This window comes from Tenrec ecaudatus, chromosome 9 (genome assembly GCF_050624435.1).
Source record: "Tenrec ecaudatus isolate mTenEca1 chromosome 9, mTenEca1.hap1, whole genome shotgun sequence".
In the NCBI taxonomy this organism is placed as follows: domain Eukaryota; kingdom Metazoa; phylum Chordata; class Mammalia; order Afrosoricida; family Tenrecidae; genus Tenrec; species Tenrec ecaudatus.
This window is the reverse complement of record NC_134538.1, coordinates 163,250,644-163,275,838: the sequence shown is the minus strand read 5'-3', so window position 1 is coordinate 163,275,838 and position 25,195 is coordinate 163,250,644. Positions and strand designations below refer to the sequence as shown.

The following is a 25,195-nucleotide window of genomic DNA, read 5'->3' as shown; positions in this document are numbered from 1 at the left end:
ACATGCAGGGCAGGTCTCAACCACACAGGGTGCCATCACATAATCACAGATATGTCACCACACAGAGGACACATCACTTTACGTAAGACATGTCATCACACACAAGGTGCCAATGAAGGGTCTGTATAGTGACATAAAACTGTCACCAATTCAAACAGGGCTCCACTGTGACACAATTCAGTAGTCATAACCCAGCTCAAGTACAGATGTGAATGCCCTCTGGGAGGGGGGTCCACCTGCTGTGGATGCCAGAGGCGCGCCTGTGAATTATTACAAGAGCAGAAGACCTCATCTTTCTCGGAGTAGCTGGTGGGTTCAAACCTGACCTTGGGTTAGCAGCCCAATGCTTAACCCACTGCACTATCCAAGCTCCAATCCAGTCAGTAGAGGATGAATTAATGTCTACAGAGCAAAGGCATCCCCCACCCCCACCCCCAATTTGGTGACACATTCTGGCACATTTAACTCACTGCGATCGAGTCCATGCTGGCTCAGAGTGACCCCTGCAGGTTTCCAAGACTGTCACTGTTTTTGGAGTAGAAATCTTGTGATGTTGCTGGTGGTTGCTGACCATGCAGATCGTAGCCCAACTCTTAACCACTACACCACCAGGGCTCCACTTATTTCTAAGTCCAACAGAATTTCTAATGTGTGCCATTCATTACACATTGTTTAAATAATTGATTTGCTGTAACCTTTCAATTTTCCAAAGTATAGCATAAGTGATACCAAAAGTATTGATTTGATCTAATTTTTAGCACATTTACATTTTTAAGAATGAAGCAAGGCTGGAACATTCCAGGGTGGAAACCTTCAGAGATGCGGGCAGTTCTACCATCAGTGTGTCAGCGGGGCCCCCACAACTTTCCCTCTGTGCTGGGAGAACCATCCTAAGACAATGAGATCTTACAGTGAATGACAGTTTACAGTCCAGGAAATCTAGCAAAATATCAATACAAAGAGTTTGGAGATTAAGACAGTTTTGTGAAGGGTCCGAACTTGAGGGCAAGTTTGCTAAGTGAGTGTCCATGGCCAACATTTTCAAGCAGTATTCTCCCCGATTTGTACTCTTTCCCTTCACTGCTGTGCTAACTGACCTGGGTGATTTGCACTTGAGTGCTACCAGCCAGGGCACAGGAATGTCCTTTCCCCTCTCCCGCGCCTCAAAATGGCATGGGTTATCTTTTTCCGATCAGTGTATAAGCGGCCCTGGCCCTCGACTGTAAGGAAACAAGGTGGTTTCCTTGTAAGGCACCACCTTTAGTTTAGCTCACAGAACCACTGCTCAGGGGACATTGTGCATTCCCACTGGTTGCTGCCTCTTTGCTTTCACCTGAACTTCTGGGAGGAACTTTAAAAGCACATGCATTCACACCCTAAGCTAAGCACCATCTCTCCTCTGTTAAGCCCTTTCATGGGTGCATACACTTTAGCTATGCCATTTTAAATGGTGGCAATCACCTGTTTCCAAAGTGGGTTCTGACACAGAACTTGTGAAGGGGCATTTGTTGGCCTTGATCCATCACAGATGACTGTAGAATGTGTGCAAGGCCACTGATATCTGGGGCTAAGCTAAGCATCCCTGTCAGCAGCCAGCACTCTTCTGCTGCGCTACACAGATCAAGCCCCTGCACTTGGTATGAATCTGCCAGGCACTCACAGCTGCTTGTCCAAGTTCAAGCTCTGTAGTCACTGTGACCGGCCTGACAGGACACAGCTACAATGACTGCCCCAGCCCCACGTAGGTGTACTCAGAAAAATCCAAATGCGGGGTGAGTGACAGGGATGGGCACCAAGGAGGGCTCTGGGACAGACCCATGGGTGGCCATAGCTGGACTGAGTGCTCTAGAAGGGGTGGGGGTCACCAGGGCACAGGCTGGAGAAAGAAAACCAAACACCAAACTCACCGCCATCCAGGCCTGACTCGCGGCAACCCATGTGAAAAGGAGAACTGTGCCAGGGGGTTTCTGGGCTGCAGTTTTCACGGAAGGAGCCCTGGTGGTGCAGCAGGCTAAGTGCTGGGCTGCTGGCCACAGGTCGATGGTTCAAACCCACCAGCTGCTCCCACACAGATTCACAGGCTCAGAAACCCTAAGAGCAGTTCCACACTGGCCTACTGATGACAGTGTGAGGAACTAGACTCCACGGCCATCGGCCTGGTCTTTCCTGAAGCAGATTGTGGGGTCTCTCCTCCAGCAGACAGCTGCTGTGTGGGGCTGAACCCTGACCTTGCACCTACTACTTGCACCACCAGGGACCCAATGAGGCAGGTGGGCAGAAGAGACCCTGTTCTAGGCAAGAGTCTAAGGCGAAACCAGGAAGGGGGGTGGGAGGGCAGAGAGACAGGTGCACTTCCTGAATCCAAGTTTTCCCACAGGGAACGGATTCAAAGACTATTGACGGGGACTCACAGCTCTGCTTTTCATTCACCAACAAGGAAGTGATTGAAAATCACTTTTTAAGGCAGTTTATGGTGATGTCAAAAAGTGATGGCATTCCACCTTGTGGGCCTAGAGCAGGTGTCCTCAAACTACGGCCTGCCGAGGACATTTATCCAGCCTGCCAGGTGTTTTTGCCTTGTTTTAACTTCAAAATAAGATATGTGCAGTATGCATAGGAATTTGTTCATAGTTTTTTTTTAAACTATAGTCCGGCCGTCTAACAGGTTTGAGGGACAGTGAACTGGCCCCTGTTTAAAAAGTTTGAGGACCCCTGGCCTAGAGAAACCTTACACAGGTTCCTGAAAAGCCAGTTATTTTAAAAAGGGGGACTCCACACAGCCCACCAAAGCTAAGCTAAAACTGGGTCCCGTTCTATTCTCAAGCAAAATGTTCTGTCTACGCAAGAAAAAGGCATGAATAACACGTACACTCCTGCTGTCGGCCACCGAATCAATTCACTCAGTGGCCCTGTACGTTTACAGGAGCAGATGTCAGGGCTCTCTCCTTGGGAGCGCTTGGCGGGGCTTGAATCATCAACCTTTCAGTGAGCAGGCCTGTCGACCGACCAGTGAGCTACCAGTAACACTCCCAGAGCTACATGAAAGCCAGAAAAATCTGTGTGGATTAAAAATTGGGAAGTCACTTAAAGTGTGATGACAATTTTGTTACGAAACAAAACATTCCTATTATGAACAGGGAGCTTACAGTCCCCAGCAATAGAATCTAAAGATTCTACCAAGTCTGATTTAGTTTTCATTTATGTTCACACTTTCTTTTTGAAAACCAAACCAAAACAGCACTCCTTACTACAGACTACCAGATAAACTTAAAATCAAGGCCCCCCAAGGAATGAAATACCAGACTGATCAATTCAATCCCCACAGGTGGAGAACCCACAGCTTTGGGCCCTATGGATGGTTAGAACATAGAAAAAATAAAACCTACCTTCATACAGCTCCCTAGGCCCTACCTTGTATAATTTGAAGAATGTATGCCAAGCCTCAGTTTAAAGAACTGAGGCACCCCTTCCAATTAAGGACGGGTATTCCAGAAGTGAACTGAGGAGGCCTCTCCACTGAGATGGCACATGGAGCGGATTTACAGTGTCAATGGACTGAATCTGCTTTCTAGCACTGGAGAGCCACGCTGCTTTCTCTCTTTTCAAAGGCAAAGTGTACTACTATTTCACCCAGGGAATGAGACTTAGCCTTGTTCCCCAAAACAAAACAAAAATAAAGTGAAAAAGGTCAAACTCCATCGTGTAAAGGCCCACAAATTGTTTTCTGGGCATTTGTTGGATTTCCTAGATAGAGAAAACCTATGGGACCCTAGTGGTGCAGTGGTGAAGCGTTGGTCTAACCACAGTCCGGCGGGAGTAAGGTGGCTTTCTACTCCTGTAAAGCGGTGTCTCTTTGGAACCTTACGGGAGTAATTCTAGTCTGTCCTATAGGGTTGCTGTGAGTCCGCATCGTCAGGATGGCAGTGAGACGCCTGGAAAGAACACCTGGGCATCCCCGTGCATCCTTTAGGGCACGGCGTAGACACTTGAGGATGGGGAGGGAGTCAGGGCACAGGGAAGGAGCACCCGGCAGCACAGCTTACTTCCAGAAGCAGACAAACAGCAACAGCAGCAACGCTGGTGTTTTCAAACAACCTAAAAGCGGCCACTATTTTGTGTTGAAAGAGGGAGGGCAAACAATAGATGTGACAGGTAAAACTATTCAGAAACGCTAACGTGGGGCGCAAAAATAACTGGGGGCTGTCCCGGGCCCTCATCCTCCGTGGGGAACGCCCGGGAGCCGGCCGTTCTGGTGAGAAGGGCAGATGGTGGCCAGGTGAGTCCACGGCGAGTCCAGCCACGGCGCGGTAAATACCCGAGGCGCAGCTGCAGAGGGGCGCGGGCGGTGGGCCCGAGCGAGGTGCTCCCTCCACCACCGGCGGTGATGAAAGAAGTTGCACGTTTTAAGCAAGTGGCCGGCGCCCCCCCACCCCCGGCGCCGCGCGCGCTCCCAGACCTCCAAACATGGGCATGGCCGAGGTAGGCCGCCCGCGCGCGCGCGCGCTGCTCACTGCGTCCAGGCCGTCCGTCCGTCCGTCCGTGGGAAGGGCACGCCGAACTCCCAGCCCCACTAACAAAGGGAACGTCACGGGCAGACGTCCCCAGGCCCGCGCGCTCGCCTGCCGCCATCGCGCACGGCCCCACCATTCGCGGCCTAGGTCTAGGACTCACTTCCCGGCCGCTCACCGCCGCGCGCCGCCCCGGCCGCCTGAGGCCCGGGCGCCCATCCCGCGGCCGGTGCTGCTCGGCGGTCACCGGGTCAGCGCGCCCGTCCGCCGTCGCCGGAGAACGGCTGGCGATTGTGACCCCATAACGGCCGCCGCGCCGGCCCGCGCGTAGCCCGCCGCCGTGACTCAGGTCCCTGCCCGCCGCCGCCACCGCCACCCGCCCCACAGCCCGGCCACTGCGACACTGCGGCCCGCAGTCGCACTCACCGCGTCCGCGTCCCCCGCGCCGGCCGGCCCGCGACGTCCTCGCTCCCCGCCGGCTCGGCTCAGAGTAGGCCCGACAAGGCCTGGCCGCGTCCTGCGCCCGGGCCGCCCCGCCCGCCGTGCGCCGTGCCGCCCCGCCTCTTCCCCCGCCTCTTCCTGCGCCCGGCCCCGCCTCCTCCGCAGTATCCTCTACTCGGCCCCGCCTCTTCCCGCTATGCCCCGCCTCCTCCGCTGCCTGGCCCAGCCTCTTCCTCAGCCAGGCCCCGCCCCTCCCCAATCGTCGCATCCTGGCCCCGCCTCCCCCGCTGCCTGGCCCCGCCTCTTCTCGGCCCCACTTTCTAGCCCTCGACGTGACGTGGAGCACCTCGCCTCTTGCCTCCTGGAGTTCACACACCTAGGAGCGCACGGCCGACCCGGATGCTGGCAACACCGAACCGTGAAGCCGCGCTCCCCACCGCGGGCCTGCTGGGCGTCATTCTCCGCAGGTGGGGCGGGGATGGGGGCGTGGAGGTTTCCGGGAGCGGACCAGGGAAGGTTGGGCGCGGGCGACAGCCACACATTCACACCCGGACACACCCCACACGGGTGTACACCACACGTACATACACCACACGCACACACCAAACAGGTACACATCTTACTTCACACGTGTACAGCGCTCTTCTCACAGACCGCGCACACTTGTATGTACACACCGCTAGCAGATCCTCATACCCACTAGACTTGCTCACAAGGATATGCAAGGGGACCTCAAAAAGCTCATGGCAAATGGAATAAAACGATGAAAATAAAACACGCGCCTTCAAGTTCAAAACACATTTGTAAGACTTTGTCTTACATACTGTGGGCATATTGTCAGCAGAGGCCAGTCCGTGGAGAAGGACATCGCGCTTGTAAAGTGGCAGGGTGTTGAGAAGAGGAAGGCCCTGGGCTAGATGGGTTGGCCCAGTGTTAGCACAGTGGTTCCCAGGCAGAGGAACAGTGGTGAGGATGGTGCAGGACCAGGCAGTGCTTCGTTCTGTCATGCATCGGGTTGCTGTGGGTTGGGGAGCCGACTTGATGGCACCTAACAACAATAAACAACACACCAATTCAGCAGTTTCTCTATGTGTGATTCAGCGACAATGGTGACAGTCTTCAAGTTGCGCGACTTTTCTTGCCCTATCCACCTAAGTTTCCGAGCTGCTCTTTTGAGCTGCTGTTGCTGACCGGTTTTTAGCAATGTGAATTTGACTTCAGTATGGAATCTGGATAAATAGTCCCCAGTGACAGTACAGGTTCCGAACCCCAACTCTTGCTGTGCGAAGAAAGCTCTGCATTATCTTTGATGAGAATGTCCCCACTGCTCTATCTGGTGAGTTTTGGCTTCTCTGTCAAGCCATTAGGTCTCAGGTCAGCTTTAATCAGTTAACCAAGAGGGAAGTACCAGATTGAGAAAAATATGTGAAAATTATCCACCCTGGGAGTCAGCGACTGAACAGCCAAGATAAATGCACAACATTCCTCCTGTTCCCCTGCCTCCTTCCTTCCTACAGCACTAACCCTTTACTCACAGAGGAGAACTGGGTGACACCCAGCCACCTCCTTGCCTTGTTGCACGATTGCTGACTTCACTGTCTTGGTATTTGGAAGTGTTATGTGGAAAAAGGGATATATGTTCTGAAGGTTCTAGCAAGACCATCTAGAAGGAACTGATGAGGGACTGAAAATCACTGTGAACCCCAGACACTTCCGTTTTCCTGATGGGATCAAGTGAGCAATGAAAAGTGTAGTTGTAAAACTCTAAGCCTCCCTCCCTCTATGCCTTTTTTTGGATAAATGGAGAGGGCATTTACAGTGACAGGGCTCTTGAGTGTAAGCACTTTATAAGCCACTTGCTTAACTAGTCCTCAGTGCCCCAAAGTTTGCAATCAGTTTACACGCTTGGATGCCAGCCGAGTGGCTGGGTTTGAGCCCTCCCTGGGAGGGCTGTATATACAGGCCCGTCACACACTTCCAGCATTCACTCGGGCCCACAGTCAGAATCCTACTTGGCCTTGCAGCTGCCATTGAACTTCTCTTCTTTCCCAGGCTGAAACGAATCTCACTCTGTGACCTTTTAGAGGACCCCTGGTGTACTAGTCGCAAAGTTGGGGTGTGATCCAACAGATCGAAACCGCCAGCTGCTCGGAGAGGGAGATGAGACGTTCCACTGGGGTAAAAAGTTACAGCTTGGAAACCCCTGGGGGCCGTTCTCCGTTCTCCCCTGCCCTCTAGCGTCACTGTGAGTTGTAATTGACCGATGGCAAGGAGTTTGTGTTTCTGGTTTAGTGTTGACATGTCTTCTTGCTACTGGTGTTTCGGTGCCAGTAGGTTCTGCAGCCTGTGTCTTTTCCTCGTAAATGACCTTCACAGTGCGAAAGTGCTTCATTTTGATGTCAGATTTATTCAGTTTTCCTTCTCTGGATTTTGCATTTGGTGACAGGTCTAAAAAAAAAAACAGGCTTGCCTCTCTCTGAGTCCTGACTTTCTCCTATTATTTTTTTTTCTAAAAAATTTATTGTTTCAGATTTTTAATTTTGAGTCTGAGATCCATTTTAAGACCAGTCTCAGGGGTTGGGAGTTTAAATGCAAATATTGGCTGTGTCAGTTCCTTGTGAGAGAATTTGTTCCACGAACCCCCTCACCCCAACTTCTTGTGATGTGTGGCCATGTTGGGATTCTTGGACTCACATGTCTCCATTGTTAACATGGCCATCTGTAGTCTTCTGCCTTTGTCTATGTCTGTCCTCTTTTCTAAGATGCCACCCAGCGTAAGCCCTGAGCCTTGGTGGCACAGTGATTAAATACATTCTCCATTGCTAAATGAAAGCTGGCTGAGCCCACCAACTACTCTGAGGGACAGAGATGTGACAGCAGCTCCCATCAAGCTGACGGCCTTGGACACACTGTGGGCCTGTCTGCTCCCACTCACAGGGCTCTGGGTGTCAAAGTGGACTCTGCAGTGAGCTTTTTCCTCCATTGTAAGAAATCTTTTTTCTAAACAAAGTCACATTGACATGTACTTGAGGTGAAGATACGGAACTTTATGTTATGAGAGGGTGAGGGGTCATAATTCACAACACATAGAAAGCTCCCAACTCACTGGTTGTTGAATACTTGTTCCTTGTCCATGCTCTGGAGGGGGCCTCCTGCCCTCCCAGCAATTCCAGACCAGCTCTGACCTGGGCTGGCCCAGCCTTCTGTCTGTGCATTCCATGCCTTCTTCAAGGGAGCGGACCCCCAAGCTTATCCTCATCCCAGGTGCCCTACAGAGTTTCCTGACAGTTGGTCATCATTCTTTTATCAGTGACTAGTTCTCTATATTAACTTTGTCAGCCCTCCGTGGCTTCTATTACCAGACTGTACCGATACACAGGGATTTTTGGCTCGCCATACCTTCACCCGCCTGTGTCCCTGCCACACATAGCTTCCCTTGACCACCTACAAGGCAGTGCTCTGAGGATGAGCTCAGTGAGTGATCATTTATATGTTGGACAGATATTAATCAGCCCGTGGCAAAGGAGCCTCTAGGACTTGGTAAACCGTCAGCTTGGCTTCTCCTACTTCCTGTTTGTACAGTGTCCTCCCCAGGCCTGGCTGTCTGATCGGATCTCTTCAAACTCTGAACCTCGCAGGGAGGAGTCCGGAGAGCATGGTGCCACGGGGAATGCGTTGTTCATTGTTAGAGTTCCGAGCAAATGTTCATCACATTCATGTAGCCTCCAGACAGGTTATGGAATGAAAGACTATGACTCCTGCCCTCGGGAGCCTGATCGGTGGCCGTGGCGTGAAAAGGTCTATCTAAAATGGCTGCCTCCACCCAAAGGTCGGAACAGATGAACTGTCACCAAGGAAGATAATGGCTCCTGAGTTTATTTTAGAGACGAGAAATGGGCATGAAGTAGGTTGAAATATGGTAGAAGGAAAAACATTGCTGTGTTCACACTGTTAGGGTTTCTTGCTGTGTAAAAAGAGGAAGCTGTTAAGGACACACTCATGGGAAAGGACAGTGGCAAGGTAATGCGTGTATGGCCCTAACATTTGCGTGGAGAATAATGATGGGTAGAAAAGTGTGAAGTCAAGTCAGAGTCACACATCAAAATGGAAATGTTTTAGGTCACGGAGATTTAAATACACGTCAGAAGAATCCAAAAACGAAAGGGTTGCAGACATAATTGAGAATTTCTGAATTTCTAAGGCAATGTCACCCAGCCTGTCTTCAGAGTTTCCAGTACTTAACATTTTACACATTTGATAATAAGCAGTGGTAAAAGAACGCTCCAAATTGCAAATGCGTTAGAAATTCTGCATATTGGAACACTGTGTAAAGTATTTTCAGTCCTGATTATTTGAAGTTAGCACTTGGTTGACAGGTGTATTTTCTGAATATGTTTACTGACTGGTGTTCTCTAAGGAAATAATAAAAACGCAGAGTTTTGCTTATTTGTCTAATTTTAAAGTAAGCTATGAGTTCTATTTTAAAATAACTAATAATGCAAAAAACATTATTTGGCATTGATAACAGCATATACTTTTTATCTTCTGCAAGCCACTCTGTCCACCCCAGGAGACCTCTACCTTCATGATGTGGTAATCCTCCTGAGTTAATTAGTGCTATTTATGGTACTTTAAAAGACAGCCACACATTTTTTATATGCTTCCCTTTAAGAGGTGGAACCAAATTCCCCCTCCTTGAGCGTGGCTGAACTTAATGAGTGCCTTCTAATAAACAGAATTAAGTGAACTTGACAATGTGAGACTTGGGACACTTGGCCCTAAAAGGTACTGTGTTTTCTTCCTCACTGCCTCAGTTTCCTGGAGCTGCTGCCACCAAGCACCAGAATCTGAGGGACTTAAAAAGAGAATGCCTCTCTCGACGTTCTGGAGGCCAGAAGTCTGCAATTGGGTGTCAATGGGGCCCTGTGCTCTGAAGAGTCTTGGGGAGGGTGCTTTCTCATCTTTCACTCAGCCTCTATCTTTCACTCAGCCCCAGGATTCCTTGGCTTGCAGCTGTGACATCGCTCCCGGCTCTGCCTGTTTGTGTCTGCATCTCTTCTTGGTTATGGTGAAACCATCCCCGTTGGATCAGGGCCCACCTGACTCCAGTGTGGTCTCCAGTTAACTGGTAGCATCTTCAAAGACCCGATTTCCAAATGTCATGTTCACAGGCACCAGAGGTTAGAATGGGGACAGACCTTTTGCTGGGAGGGACACGGTTCAATTAATCATCCTTCCTTTAGGAAAAGATCCTTGCCTCTCCCAGCTTCTGGAAGCCTCGACTATCTCTTGAGCCATTTTCAGTTTGTAGCAGTGTGTGAACATACATTTTCATTTTTTCTTGGGTAAGTCCTACAAGTTTATGTTAAGAGTTCCCGCGTGGCACACATAGTTGGCACTTGACTACAGACCTAGTGTTGGTGAGCAGTGAGTAAGAGCTGAAACGTCAGTGGTTGGTGGCAATCTGCTTCTGTGAAGATGTTAGCCTTTATGTCCTGCTGCCCAGTCCCCTGTCCTGTAGGGCCTCTATGAGTCAGAATTGCCCCATGGCAGTGGGGGTGGGTTTTCTTAGTGCGGCTGCTAACTGCAGGGTCAGTGGCTTGAAACTGCCAGCCACTTCTCAGGAGAGAGATGAGGCCTTTCTACTCCTATGAAGATCTACAGTCTTGGAAGCTCACCAGTGCAGTAGTAATACTCGGGCCTGTAGAGTCACTATGAGTCAGAATTGACTCAATAGCAAGAGCTTTTTTCCCCCTTGGTCCACCTAGTGAGACCATTGAAGCCAGGCTTGATGATCGTCTTATGTAAAGATTGTAGCCAAGGAAACAACATGGAGCATCCTGCCCTGTAAAGGAAGGGTTGCGACTCACACTGGACTGGACGGCCATGGGGACTTTATGTTGTGCTTAAGGATAGGTGAGCCTACCAAGTGGTTTTCCCATGTGGCTGTATCATTATGCGTTCCCATGTTGTCCACGTAGCTCCAGTTCCTCCCCGCTTACCAACACTTGGTGTTGCCCTTCATCCAGGCTGTGTGGTTTTGACTGGTCTCTATAACAGAAGGTGTTTGTGGCAGTTCGATTGTATCTGTGTGGAATTGTAGGGGCGGAGCCCAACCTGTCCCAGCAGGTCACGGTCTGATGGTGCCTCTTTGACAGTGGGAACTTCTCTCTTCTCCCTGGTCTTTGTCCTTCCTCCTTGCTGGGACTTCACTGGGACGTGTCTGCCTCTAGGGGTGGCCCCATACAGGCCACAGACTTGTGGAGCTGTTGGCACCCTGGCATGTTACTACGGGCCTTGGGTCTATGCATCTCTGTGCCCAGCAGCTTGTGATCTCCCTGCAGCCTGCGTCACCTTCTCCATCACTGGCTTGCAGCTACGTGAGTCTGAAGAGGGGACCGGCTAGCGTCAGACCCATGGGCTGGAGTCTTGATATAAAATTACTTCTTGATAATAAAGTTCTTCCTTATGCACGTATGGGTGTTATTGGTTTGTTTCTCTAAACCACCCAGCCTAATACAATGCCATTTATAAACCTCAAAGATGAGGTGAACTGTCCAAATATTTCTGCCTATTTTTTAAGATTTTGTCTTATTACTGAGTTGTAAGAGATCCTTATGTATTCTGGATATAAATATCAGGTATATAAGTTGCAAATATTTCCCCTCAGTGTGTAGTTTATCTTTTTATGTTATTGTTTTTGAAGAGCAAAAGTTCTTTTAAAAGCCAAACAATTATTTTTTTATTATTTGCAGTTTTTGTATTCTCTTAAGAACTCTCTTTCTAAACAGTGCACTGAAGATTGAACTGTGCCTTTCCGCCCCCCCCCCCGCCCCCTCCCCCCAGTATATGTCAGCTTGGCTAGGCCATGACTCTTAGGGGGTGGCAGTTATGTAAGGATGGAATCACTCCCTAGGATGTAGTTGGATGTGATCAACCAGATGGCTCCAAGGGGATTAGGGTGGAATGCAAAACCCTTATTCAGGCCACGGCCCTCATCTGGTATAAGGGGAGTTTCCCTGGCCTACCTCACCTTTTATCTAGGTTCTATAATCTGTTCAAATGGCTACATAGAACTCACAGACAGTGTTCATGATGAACAAGTTGCAATGCAAGTGAACAAGGCTCGGTCATTGCTTACCAGGCTGTGTTACAGAGCTCTTCTGGACCGCTCATCAATGCACAAAGGGTATGCCACTGCTCAAGCTCCTTGGGTCCGGGAACCCAGCTTCCCCCATCAAGTGCCCAGAGGCACCTCACTCCAGTAAGCCTCAGCCCAAAGGTACTCAGCTCCACGCCACAGGTCAGCAAGCCCAGTTCCCCCAATGGAGTGCCCAGATGCAACCCACTCCAAAAATCCGCCTTCCTGCACAAGAGCACTCAGCTTTACTTGCTCTGTGGTTGAGAAGTCCATCCCCTGTTCCATGTGCTGGCTCCAGGTTCTGCTGCTGCTTCTCTGATGGTACAGCCGTCTTCTGGATCTAGGAGGTTCACTGCACAAGACTGTGGCTCAGAGGACCAGCTCCACTCCTGTCCTGGCTGGTAGTGAGATTCTCTCCCCTCCTGCTTGTCACAGGGCTGGTTTTATAGCCAGTAAGAGGGCATTCCAATCATTCCTGTTCACAATTACTCACAGGTGCATCCAGTCAGTCTCTTTCTTCCTACTTTCTTACCCAGACCCAGGCAGGAAAGGGTTGTTGGTGGGAGCTATGAGAATGGCTAGCAGAGCCACATTGAGTAAGTTACTGTGCAGGCAGGAAAGATTGTTTGGCGGGAGTTAAGAGACTACTGAGCTAGCTAGCAGAGCCGCATTGAGTAACTCGCAGCACCAGAGCAGCACCAGAGCACTAAGGCCACAAAGAGTTGCTCTGGTGTTTTCTTCTAGAAGGTTTATACTTTCGCCCTTAGAGTTAGGTCTGTGGTCATTTGGATCATTCTTACTGCGCATTTTTCCCATATGGATGCCCAACTCTTTGGGCACCATTTGTTCAACTACCCTTCCCCCCATTGTTTTACCTTGGCGCCTTTGTCAAATATTCATTGGCCACATAGGCGTGAGTTTGTGTCGAGGTGCTCTGGTCAGGCCCGTTGGTGTGTTATGTGTCCTTATGCCAAGAACCTCCTGCCTTGACTGCCGCCTCTTCATATAGCAGACCTGGACCCAGTTAATGTAAGTCTGTCAACTTTGGTATTTTACAGAATTATTTGAGCTATTCTAGGCTGTCATGTTTATCTGGTGTTGCTATAGCAGAAACACGGCAAGTCAGTGGTTTTAACTGACAGGAACTATTTCCTCCTGGTTTAGGAGCCTAGCACTCTAAATTCAGGGTGCCTGCTGGAAGAGAAAACTTGCTCTGGCCTTGTCTGGCGAGCCCTGCGCTTTATGTGTTCTGGCATCGCTGCTTCTCCTTGTTTTGGTTAATCTCTAATAAAAGAGATTAACTCAGGACACCCCATACTAACCCACTCCCAAATGGGATTCTAACCACAAATAGAGGAGTTGGGGTTTGCTTGCAATACATATTATGAAGGGATGCGATTCCATCCCTAATATCGACCCTTTGCACTTCCATATATGTATTTAAGATCCATTTGTAAATGTCTATAAGAAAGCCTGCTGGAATTGTGTTCAGGATTTCTTGTCTTCTCTCAAATCTCCTTGTTATTCTCCATCTCTACCACTTCACCACCCTAAGAGGAGTGAAGATGATGACAGCCATATGCTGGTCCCTCTGCCTTCCCTTTGGCCCTCCTTCCATCTGTTATTCACCCTGTAACTGGAGCGTCATTTTCAGAACATGGACGTGGTTATGTCACCCACTTCAAAGGGATCTCGTTGTTTTTGAGGTAAACACAGACGTCCTTACATGCTCTGTCAGCAGGCATTCGCAGAACAGTGACAAAAGGTACCCAACATCACACAGGTAAGCAGTCCGAACAGATGCCAGCACCTGGGAGCAGCAGCATTTCCACCCCAGTCTCCATTACACTGGGCATTACTGGATGGTGGAGAAGTCCATGAGAGGGGCTGGGAAGCTGGATGAATGTGGAATGTGAGAGTGAGTGGGTGAGTGTGTGTCTGTGTGTGTGTGCGTGCTTGCTGTGCGTGTTCTGGGGGGCTGCGGCAGGTGGGTGGTGGGGCGGGCGGGCGGGCGACAGGGTAGTTCGGTGCTGTAATTGTGTGTCAGTCGTAGTGTGTTTCAGTATTTCAGCAGCAGCCTGGCCTGTTGGTGTAGACTGGCTGTTACGCCAGCCTCTGTCATCCTTTTCCATCCTTCCTTGCTCCGTGTCAGCTCAATGGCAACCGAAAACAACTCCTTTATGCAGGCTACGGTTGTCATCTTCGAACTCCTTGAAGATACCACCTGTCAGCTTTTGGGCTGTCTGCTTCCTTGGTGAACATCCTTCCACTGAGTCACCTCTGTGATGGATTGAATTGTGTCCCCTAAACATGTGTTGTAAATCCTATCCTCTATACCTCTCCTTATAAGAGAATGTCTTTGTTATGTTAATAAAATTAGGGTAGGATGTTCTGAGTCAGTCTCTTTTGAGATATAAAAGATGAAACAATCATGCCAGAGAAGCAGAGAGGAAGGAAGGAAAATGCCTGGCCTCTTGAAGACCGTCTGGGAGCAGTCTTGGAGAGATAAGGACCTGCGTCCAGAGCCAGCAGAGAGCGCGCCTTTGCCTGGAGCCCTGAAGTGGAAAAAACAGAGATGCTCACGGGTATGTTTGTTACAGCAGCACAGATGACTAAGATATCCTTGGGACGCTCCACTGAGCTCCCGGGATAGCTAGCTCTGTGTCACCATCACAGTCGAAGTTCACTTGCATCTCTGTAGTTACTGGCATGCTCACACTAGGAGTCTGTCCTAAGAGGGCAGAGGTCATGTCCCTTTCTGCTTACTGTCGGACTCACAGTGACTGGCACATAGTAAGTGACAAAAATTTGTTGGTTGAATGAATGAAAACCCATCCTCCACCTCTCCTACCAAACCTGTTCTTTTTGAAAGCTCTGTGTGGCAAATGGGGCCACCGATGTGTTGTCCCAGTCAGAGTCAGAAACCATGCTCAATGCCTCCACCTCCCTGCCGGGCTGCCTCCCAAATCTATGACAGCTGTAGCCCAGGCTGACATCATTTCCTGTCTGCAGTACAGTAACATTCTAGGAACGTGTCTTGTCTCTAGTTGTACCTTGAGACTTTGGGATATTGGTGGAGTTTGACCAGGAATTCAAAATATCGTGTTTCAGGTTATATGGGGCAGTTTACAAAGGTGAGTTGGCCGTATTCTTCCTTAAACTCTATTTTTTTCTGGTTCTCTGTCGTGTTGCCGTATCACACAGGTTCAGACTTGTTTATGTCTGCTGCTCTGAGAGATTGTCTTTGGAATTAACCGTGAATTTAGGTTCCATTTGCAGTGTGTCCAGAGCGGTCCCAGGCAAACTGTGCAGTCCTCTATGAAGTGGGGAGAAAAGATACCAGCAGGTGCCGTGACAGACGCAGCCCTTCTGAGAGAGCACATTTCTGTCTGCTGAAAGCAGCTGGCCCAGCAAGACTCTAGTGAAATCACAAGAGCAGGGCTCATATGGCGTGAGTCTCCTTCCTGTAAGTGAGGAAATGTCGCGCCGAAACACAACAGTGTAATGGTAAGAACCGCTTTCAAGGAAGGGCTGGGGAATGTGTCGGGGCTAGCGGTAGTGGAAAGGCTGAACAAGAATGTATAATTACGGTGTTCCAGCTCTAAGACTTCTGCTAATATATAGCAGGATCAATGAAAATGCTCAATTAAATGATAATTGCCTCTGTTTTCATACCTGGAAAACGAGTTTGCTTCTTGTTAGGAATTGAATTGTGCCCCTCAGAAACATTTGTAGGAATCCTAGCCCCTGTGCCCCTGTAGATGGAATCCCATCTGGAAATAGTCTTCTTTATTATGTTAATGAGAGGGGTGCCAGTGTCTGGTATGTCTTAACCCCTTCACCGGTGAGCTACAGGGTGCACCACAGACACAGGGAGACAGGTGCCACCTGAAGACCACCAAGGGACAGAGCTGAAGGAGACAAGGAGCTTCCGCCAGAGTGGACAGAGAGACTGAGGAGCCTCCCCCAGAGCTAGTGCCCTAAACTCTGACCTCTGGTCTACTGGACTGAGAAAATACCTTTTTGTTCTTTAAAGCGGGTCCAGTGGTGGCCTTTCTGTTGCTGCATTGCTGAATCACGTGCTTCAGAAATCCGGAGATCTGGAGGCCAACAAAGGTTGGGTTAACAAGGACAGGCGTTCCATGGGCTCTTGGACTTACGGGGAAATGCACTTGGGGCAGGAGACGCCTACACGTGACAAAGGCCTGCCTGCGTTCAGCAGCAGTGGTGAGTGTTGACTTCTCTGAAGGCTGTGTGAGGGCCACAGAAACCTCTTACAGCGAGAATACCAAAACGTGACACTGCTGTTTCTGGGTGTAGCCTTCATCCTTCTGAACATGGTGTTCCCATCTCTGAGAACTTCCCTGACGAATTCAAATGATGTCACATCAAAACAGCAGTTCAGACATCCTCTCAGGACTCAAGTTCCTTTGAATCATTTGTTGGCTTTTGAGAACAAAATGAAACCCGAAGGGCCAAGCTCGAGACTGTAGGGTGGAGGGGTAAGGTTTCCCAGCAAGATTCTTGAAGGACAGCTCTGGCTGCCCTTGGAGGACGAGCGGGTGTGTTGTCCTGATAGAAGAAATCCCTGCTGTGCGTTCCCTGTCTTTTCTTACCAATGCAGTTTCCCATTTTCTTACCCCTTCCTCACATGCCCCCCTGTCTGGTGTCCTTTGAAAATCTCATAAGATAACTCTTTCGGAATCTCAAAATGGCCATGTCACCTTCCAAGCTGCCTTAAATTTAACAGAGCCCCTCAAAATCCAGTGTTTTGACTGGACCTTTATGAAGACACCCTACGGAGACTAGAGCATTACTGAGACCATGTGTCTGCAGTCACCCACTGATCACAGACACGTTTAAATATGGTTTGTTTGGAACCATCTACAAACAAACGCTAGCAGCAGTGCTTTCTGACTGGCTCTGGAAAGTGGGAGCGATAGAGAAGGTCTTTTCCAGTTCTGTACACACCCTCCCCATATGTCTCTGCCTAAGCTCTCTGTCCCTGCACCTCTGCAGCATCTCTGGTGTGTCCCCTGGAGCCCCTCCTGGGAGAGCCGCCTATCATCCCTGACTGCCGCAGCCGCTCCCCAGGTTCTGGCTACAAAAAGCGCCTCTTCCTGTGGCATTTGCAAGGCTGTGCCCCCAACTGGTTCATGAGCAATTGCTGGAATTGAAGAATTTCGTGTGCCCAATTTCAGAAGATACGATGAAATGATATTAAAAATGAAGGTGCTAGGACATCATTTCTGAACTCTGTGTACTGTATTTTCTCGTTTGGTGCTCTGGGGGTTATTTGTTCCTGGGTGGGAGAAACATTAGGATGCTCTCCTGCATGTCTCCCAATGCTGTGCTCAGGAACATCACGTTGGTAGCTTGAAATCCTCCATAGCAGTAGCACTTACATCCTTGAGGCTGCTGCGTTGCCAGAGCTGGTTGTTGGTCTGACCACATCCCCCCAACTCCTTAGCAGTGAGAGTGAGCCCTCTGTGGGCTCTCAGTAGGGCATCAGTTTGTACTGGTGATCATTTCTTGGACTTCCCCAGAGACAGAAGGAAGCCCGAGAGCGCAGTGGATACCAAAGCAAACGGGCCGAGAGAGGGAGAAATCACTTCCTAATCATACTGAGTGTCTGGATCCAGCCTTGCCTGAAGCAGTTAGCAACACATGCAGGTTGTCAGTCACATGGATCAATCATTTCCCTGGTTTATGATCTGGATGAGTTTAACTGTCTTTTTGTCACTGGCAACTGGAAGAGCCATTATCCACAATGAAGAGTTTTTAAAGGATTAGTTTCAGTGAGTGGTACTCGGTTGTCACAAGAGAATATGAAGCCAAGTCAAATTGGACAATGGGTTGATGCTGGGTGACTAGACTCATTCTGAGAGAGTGGCCTGGCAGACAGAGCACATGGGTAGTGAACAGTTTTTTTTGAATCTCCTCTGAGTATGGAGCAGTGAGGGAATATCTTTATTATCATACATGGTACATTGCAAAGCAGATTGTTGCACATGCAGTTAGGTTGTAATTTAATTCCCTATCATTTGATATCAATATGATCCATTTAATTTGTTCTACTTTTTAATAATTTTCTGCTTTTTTTTTTTGCCCTAATCATTTTTTTCTCTTTTCTTCTTTTACATTTTATTAGGGACTCAAACAACTCTTACCACAATCCATACATATACATACATCAATTGTATAAAGCACATCCATACATTCCCTGCCCCAATCGTTCTCAAGGCATTTGCTCTCCACTTAAGCCCCTTGCATCAGGTCCTCTTTTTTTTCCCCCCCTCCCTCCTCATTCCCCCCTCCCTCATATGCCCTTGGTAATTTATACATCGTTATTTTGTCATATCTTGCCCTATCTGGAGTCTCCCTTCCCCCCTTCTCTGCTGTCCCTCTCCCAGGGAAGAGGTCACATGTGGATCCTTGTAATCAGTTCCCCATGGTAGTGAACAGTTTTACACAGCGCTTGTAACTGTGATCTGGGGAGGACTATGCAACAGCGTGCTTGCAGTCCGCTAAGGGAGTTGGGTAGCCTGCTTATACAAATAAGATGCATGGAAGCCTTATAGGAGATTGATTAATTCTGCTATCACCCAGGCTTAATTAATTTAAAGAGCACCAAGCCCCAGAGACTGAGGGGATTCCTACTATCAAGAAGAGTCAGGACCCGGGGTCACTTTGTTGAGAGCCTCTTAGACCCAGGAGGCAGGGAGCTGTAACACTAGGTGTCAGCAGTGTGAAATATATGCGTGCTAAGACAGTGCTTATGGGCTTTTCAGCCCACAAGTGAGGTGGCTGCAGTGGGCTTCCCAGCCCATGGAGTGAGATAATGGAGAGTCTAGCAGGAGGTGTCCTGGCTGAGAGGGAGCCCCCATGCATTTCCTGGAAGAGTTCAAGAGCAGGGTAATACTTGTCTGAGCCAGGCCCGTGACCGGTGATGAGGCTTGTGTGGGTGCTTCTGAGCTGCCCTGTTTCTGACCAAGCCCATGATCATGAGATTAGGCTGAGAGTTCTGTATGGCCAGGGTAACACTTTAAACCCGGCAGAAACATAGCTTGCCATGGGAGGGATGGCTGGGAATGGAGATGTCTGCCTTCCACCTCAGAGACCAGCTTCAGGCAGATCCTGATCCCGATTCTTCCCTTTCTCTCAAGTTAGGCAAGGTCTGATGGCACCCTGGTTTCACAGCCCTTGGTTCAAATCCAATGTCAGCAAAAGCATAAGTCCTTCCCATGCCATCCAGTGAGTGGTTCACAGTGACCCTCCAGGACAATACAACAGCTCCCTAGGGTTTTTGAGAATGAATCTTTTGGGAATAGACAGCCTCCCCTTCCTCTGTGGAGCAACTGGTGGGTTTGACTCCCTGACCTTGGGACGAGCAGTCCAGTGATGATCTGACAGCACCACCAGGGCCCTTTACAAGTCCACAGACCCTTCAAATTGCCCTTGGGTGGATGAGTCTTGAATGGTCAAATTTTTGAGTGCCCAGAGCCTGCTCTTTTGATAACCCACTCTGACCCCAAAAAACAGCTCAAACTCAACTGCCATTGAGTTGGTGCCAACTTATAGTGCTGCTGTGGGTTTCCAAGATGGTAACTCTTTATGGGAGTGGAAAGCCCTGTCTTTCTCCTGTGGGTTCAGGCTGCTGACTTTGCAGTTAGCAGCCCACCACACCACCAGGGTTCCCTAGTAAAGACAGAAAGGACAACGGCAAGAACGGTAGACAGCGTGTCCCCGACCCCCAGCCCAAGTGCCTGTCAGTTTGCGATGACACACCAAGAAAGCACGTATTTTGAATCGGACATTCACAATTACTTAGGGTGTGACAGTTGTGTTTAATTATTGTAATTACAAGAAATAACATCCTGTCCTCATCCCACTAAGAATGAGGATGATGTGCTGAGGAGTCACAACTCACAACAGCCGGTGCAAACGCCTGGCCCCGTGGTGGTGCTCGTGCCGGTGGGCCAGGGCCCCTTGCTGGGCCACTCTAGGAACTCCGTGTCTGTGCTCTGAGTTGCATGCAGATAGATACAGTGTGTGCTTTCTTGAAGGAGATCAGTGAATGGCTTTAGAACCTTACAGTTAGTGGCCTCTAACCCTCAGGTCAGGATCCCCTTTGGGTCAGGATGAAGATGCACCCACCTACTCTTCGCTTCATGTTAGGGACAGTCCTTTGTCCCATGCCATAGCTGCAGAGGCTGATGGGAAATGAAGTCTGTTCCTGCAGGGGATGCTGGGAAATGAAATCTCACCCAGGTGTCCATATTGCTGGATAAAATGTGTGTTTGTTCTTAGCACAGACGTTTCCTGTAACTTTTCATGTGCCTTCTGTTGGCCACATGGCCTCTGTCACCATTGCTCATCTCTGCTGCTGTTGTGGGAAGCCAGCCAACAGTAAAAGCAGTTGTAAAAAAAATGGGCCTGGTTTGTACCAATAAAACTTTATGTATAAAATAAAGGAGGCAGTCCAAACTGGCCCACTGACCTGGCCCTGTTTTAGAAGATGGGTAAACAAATCTCTAGATAACTAGCAGGCTCTGCTACACCAGACAGCAAATATATTAGCAACATTAAGCTTTAGTAAGTTCCCTCCCCTTTTTTCCTAAAGATTCCTACCCCACCCCCACAATCCATGGGCTCTCATTTTACTCTTGGGATGAAGTCTTTTGATGTGAATGTTTTATTTTTAATAGGTTCCAGTCATCTTTCCCCCCCCCATTTTATTATATATATATTTATTTAAACATTTTATTAGGGACTCATACAACTCTTTGCACAATCCATACTTACATCAATTGTGTAAAGCACATCTGTACATTCATTGCCCTCATCATTTTCAAAGCATTTCCCCCTTTTTCCCCCTCCTTCCTTCCCCCCTCTCCCCTCCCTCATGCGCCCTTGATAATTTATAAATTATTATTTTGTCATATCTTGCCCTGTCCGACGTCTCCCTTTACCCCCTTTTCTGTTGTCCATCCCCCAGGGAGGAGGTCACATGTAGATCCTTGTAATCGTTTCCCTCTTTCCAACCTACCCTCCTTCTATGCTCCCTGTATAGCCACTCATACCCCTGGTCCTGAAGGTATCATCTGCCCTGGATTCCCTGTGCCTCCAGCTCCTATCTGCACCAGTGTACATCCTCTGCTCTATCCAGACTTGCAAGGTAGAATTCGGATCATGATAGTTCGGGGTCCAGTTATCTGTTTTGTTTCCTATTGTATGTGCTTCCTTTATTCTAATAGGTAGTCCATCTGTGCCCTGCGATAGGACCTTAAGTCTGTCCCCATTTTCTCATTGGTGATCCTTATCGCTCTGGGGTTCACATTCAGGTCTCAGTTCATTGTGCATGGGGTGGGGGTGGGGTGCCTGGGTCTTGGTTTTCTTTCTTCTGCACATGGATTCTAATTTTTCCAGCCCCATTTGTTGAGCATCCCCCCTATCTTTTTTAGTGTAGTTAGTGGTTATCAAATCACCAATAGTTAAAATCAGTAAGTGGTGTCATCATTACAACCTTCTCAAAAACACACCCCTCCAGCTGTCCCCAGCACCTCCACACGGTCTAGATGTCCTCTTCCATTACTCTTGATCAGGGACAGCTATTTCTGGGAAGCGAGTCTAAAAAAGGTAGTGGTTATGTATTGGACTACGGCCTCAAGGTAGGCAGTTCAAAAGCACCAATCGTTCAGTGGGAGGTAGGGCTTTCTATTCACGTCAACAGTTTTAGTCTCAGAAACTCACTCCTATAGGGTGGCTATCGTGATGGACATGGTGAGTCTAAAAAAAGTAAATTTAATCGGAGTAAAAGCGATCTAAGATTGCTTTTGGAAGGAAGGCAGACCTTGGGAAAAGGCCTGGGGGTGGAATCACAGAGCATGGCTGTTTGTCTTACAAACAGTGATGTGAAAACCAAAGTTTACAGAGGCTGTACACTGGTACATATGAGGGTTGGAGGTACAGGGAATCCAGGGTGGATGATACCTTCAGGACCAAGGGTGTGAGGGATGATGCTGGGAGAGTGGAGGGTGAGTGGGTTGGAAAGGGGGAACCGATTACAGGGATCCACATGTGACCTCCCCCCTGGGAGAGGGACAGCAGAGAACCGTGGAAGGGAGACTCCGGATAGGGCAAGATATGACAAAATAACGAGGTATAAATTACCAAGGGCATATGAGGGAGGGGGGAATGGGGAGGGGGGGGGCGAAAGAGGACCTGATGCAAGGGGCTTAAGTGGAGAGCAAATGCCTTGAGAATGATTGGGGCAGGGAATGTATGGATGTGCTTTATACAATTGATGTATGTATATGTATGGATTGTGGTAAGAGTTGTTTGAGTCCCTAATAAAATGTAAAAGAAGAAAAGAGAAAAAAATGATTAGGGCAAAAATAAAATAAAATAAAAAATTAAAAATAAAAAAAAGAAAACCAAAGTTTAGAAAGTAATTGAGAACAGCAAGCACAAGGACATGCTCTCTGTAGTAAGGACCCCAAAACACAAATGGAAATGCCTAAAGGTACTGACATGTGGCTAAACTTTCAGTTAAAAATGTCACCACATGGAGAAACATAGGATACTGTGGTGGTCTAGAATGCATTCAAGTGGATGGTCTCCCATGCGCTGAGGGGAGCATGAACTGACAGACTCTCGGTACAGGTTAGTAAATCTGCAACCCAGTTTGGCGCTATATCTCAAATGCCTTAAAAAGTCTTTCAGCCAGAAATTCCACCCCTAGGAACTTATCCAGAAGAAATAAACAGAAAAATAGCTGTGGTGATCTACAAGCGTATTATTTTTAACAATATTATGAATTAGGAATTTATCCAAAAAATAAAATAACTAGATGTTTATATGAGGATATTTATTGCAATATTATTATTTTTAATGATGAAAGACTTCCATCCACCTAAGCAGTCAACGATAGAAACAAATGATTTATTTATCATGTGGCCAGGACGTGAACTACGGAGTTGTCTTTAAATTTGCATTTACATACAACTCATCACAATTCATACATACATCAATTGTTTAAAGCACATTTGTACATTCATTGCCCTCATCATTCTCAAAACATTTGCTCTCCACCTAAGCCCCTGACATAAGCTCCTCATTTTCCCCTCTCCCTCCCGGGTACCCCCTCCCTCATGAATGCTTGATAAATTTTTTCTTTCTTTTTATTATTATTTTAAAAATCATTTTATTAAGGACTCATACACCTCCTATCACCGTACATACATACTACATCAATTGTGTAAAGCACATTTGTATATTCATTGCCCTCATCGTTCTCAAAACATTTGCTCTCCACCCAAGTCCCTGGCATCAGGTCCTCATTTTTTCCCCTTCCTCCCCACTCCCCCTCCCTCATGAACCCCTGATAATTTATAAATTATTTTGTCATATCTGGCTCTATTCCACGTCTCCCTTCCCCCACTTTTCTGTTGTCTGTCCCCCAGGGAGGAGGTCACATGTAGATCCTTGTAATAGGTGCCCCCTTTCCCACCCACCTTCCCTATACCCCCCAGTATTGCCACTCACACCACTGGTCCTGAGGGGATCTCATCCGCCCTGGATTCCCTGTGTTTCCAGTTCCCATCTGTACCAGTGTACCTCCTCTGGTCTAGTCAGGCTTGCAAGGTAGGATTCGGATCCTGACAGTCGGGGGTGGGGGGAGGAAAGTTGTATTTTTCATCGTTGCTACATCACACCCTGATTGTCTTATCTCCTCCCCAAGACCCTTCTGTAAGGGGATGTCCAGTGGTCTACAAATGGGCTTTGGGTCTCCACTCCGCACTCCCCCGCTCATTCACTATGGTAAGATTTTTGTTCTGATGATGCCTGATACCTGATCCCTTCACACCTCGTGAGGGCACAGGCTGGTGTGCTTCTTCCATGTGGGCTTTGTTGCTTCTGAAAGCTTATAGTTAGTTCAAGGATTGTTTGTTGGCCTTTAGGAGTTGTTTCCAGTCCAGTCTGTTGAGGCACCATGCCCTGGCCCCAAAGTCCACCTTCACCTTTCCCTGGGGACCTCGCCACTCAATTCCCTTGCTGTTCTGTTGCACCCCCTTAATGTTTTGCCTTGGTGTGGTGGGATCCAATCAGGTACAGTTACCTCACTATGTCTCCGGTGTTGTCCCTGTAGGGCTATGGATCAGTGAGGGGCATCATGTCTCATAGTGGGGCCGGCCATGTGGTCCTCTCTGTTGACTGGCTGCTCTAATTGAGAACATTGACCTAACAGCCTGGTGGCCCATGATGTGCTCCACTCTCTCCTCTTCCTCTTTCATCTGCCCCCATGTGTGCTGATCAGATAAGTCCCTCTTCCAGAGCTGTAGATTCAGTGCCTGCCGTCCTTTGATATAAATTCTTCTGAGGGGAGGGGCAGTTGTCCCCTTAGTAGTTGGAATTAGGGCTGGCCCCCCAGACCTCTCCACTGGTTCCCTACTCCACGCCGGCATGTTGCATTCACATCTTGGAGCACTGGGTTGAAGTCTGGTCCCTCCTTCCCTGTGGAGACACAAACAGTGCCCTCCCCTTGGGTGGGTTAGAGCCCTGTGCCTCCACTACCCTTTTCATTATTATTATTATTATTATTTTCCTTTCCCCACCTCCTTTCTTAGTTGTCTATTGTGTGTATCCCTGTATTTGGTCTGGTCCCCACATTACCTGGTCCTCACCCCAGGAATATTTGTATACCGTAGCTTTTTCCCTATGCTCCATTTGCCTTTTTTTTTCTTTTAAAGCTTACCTCAGCAGCCTTTGAAGTCTTTCTATATGTAAGTCAGTGCTCTCTTTAGATCTGTTTTCTCTTTTTTTGCCCTCTGGGTGAGGCTGTTCTATGTGGTGGTCTCTTATTTATGCTTGGTGAATGTTGTTCTTCTGCCCACACTGGGTCGGCAAGAATCTTTTGTAGGGCTGGGTTTCTTTTAACTTATTCTTTGAGTTTTTCCTTGTCTGGGAAGACTCTTACTTCATCTATCTTGATCGATAATTTGGCTGGGTAGAGTATTTGGGGTTTGCATTAGTTTCCTTCAATTTTTGAAATATGTTACTCCACTCTCACCTCTTCTTCATAGTTTCTGCTGATAGGTCTGAG

General features: G+C 48.5%; 1 protein-coding gene and 1 long non-coding RNA gene across 2 annotated transcripts in view; one reads left to right on the top strand and one right to left on the bottom strand.

The window, feature by feature from the left end:
* Positions 1–5,070, bottom strand: part of CUL1 (cullin 1) — a 36,494-nt gene extending 31,424 nt beyond the window's left edge. Inside the window, exon 1 of the mRNA XM_075558770.1 lies at positions 4,935–5,070. The gene's annotated coding sequence lies outside the window, so the exon portion shown is untranslated. The remainder of the gene's footprint in view (positions 1–4,934) is intronic.
* A 9,042-nt stretch (positions 5,071–14,112) lies between these two features.
* LOC142457369 (uncharacterized) lies at positions 14,113–17,344 on the top strand. The gene is made up of 2 exons (XR_012786140.1): positions 14,113–16,317; positions 17,110–17,344. It is a non-coding gene; the product is annotated as an uncharacterized LOC142457369 (long non-coding RNA).
* The last annotated feature ends 7,851 nt before the right edge of the window (positions 17,345–25,195 follow it).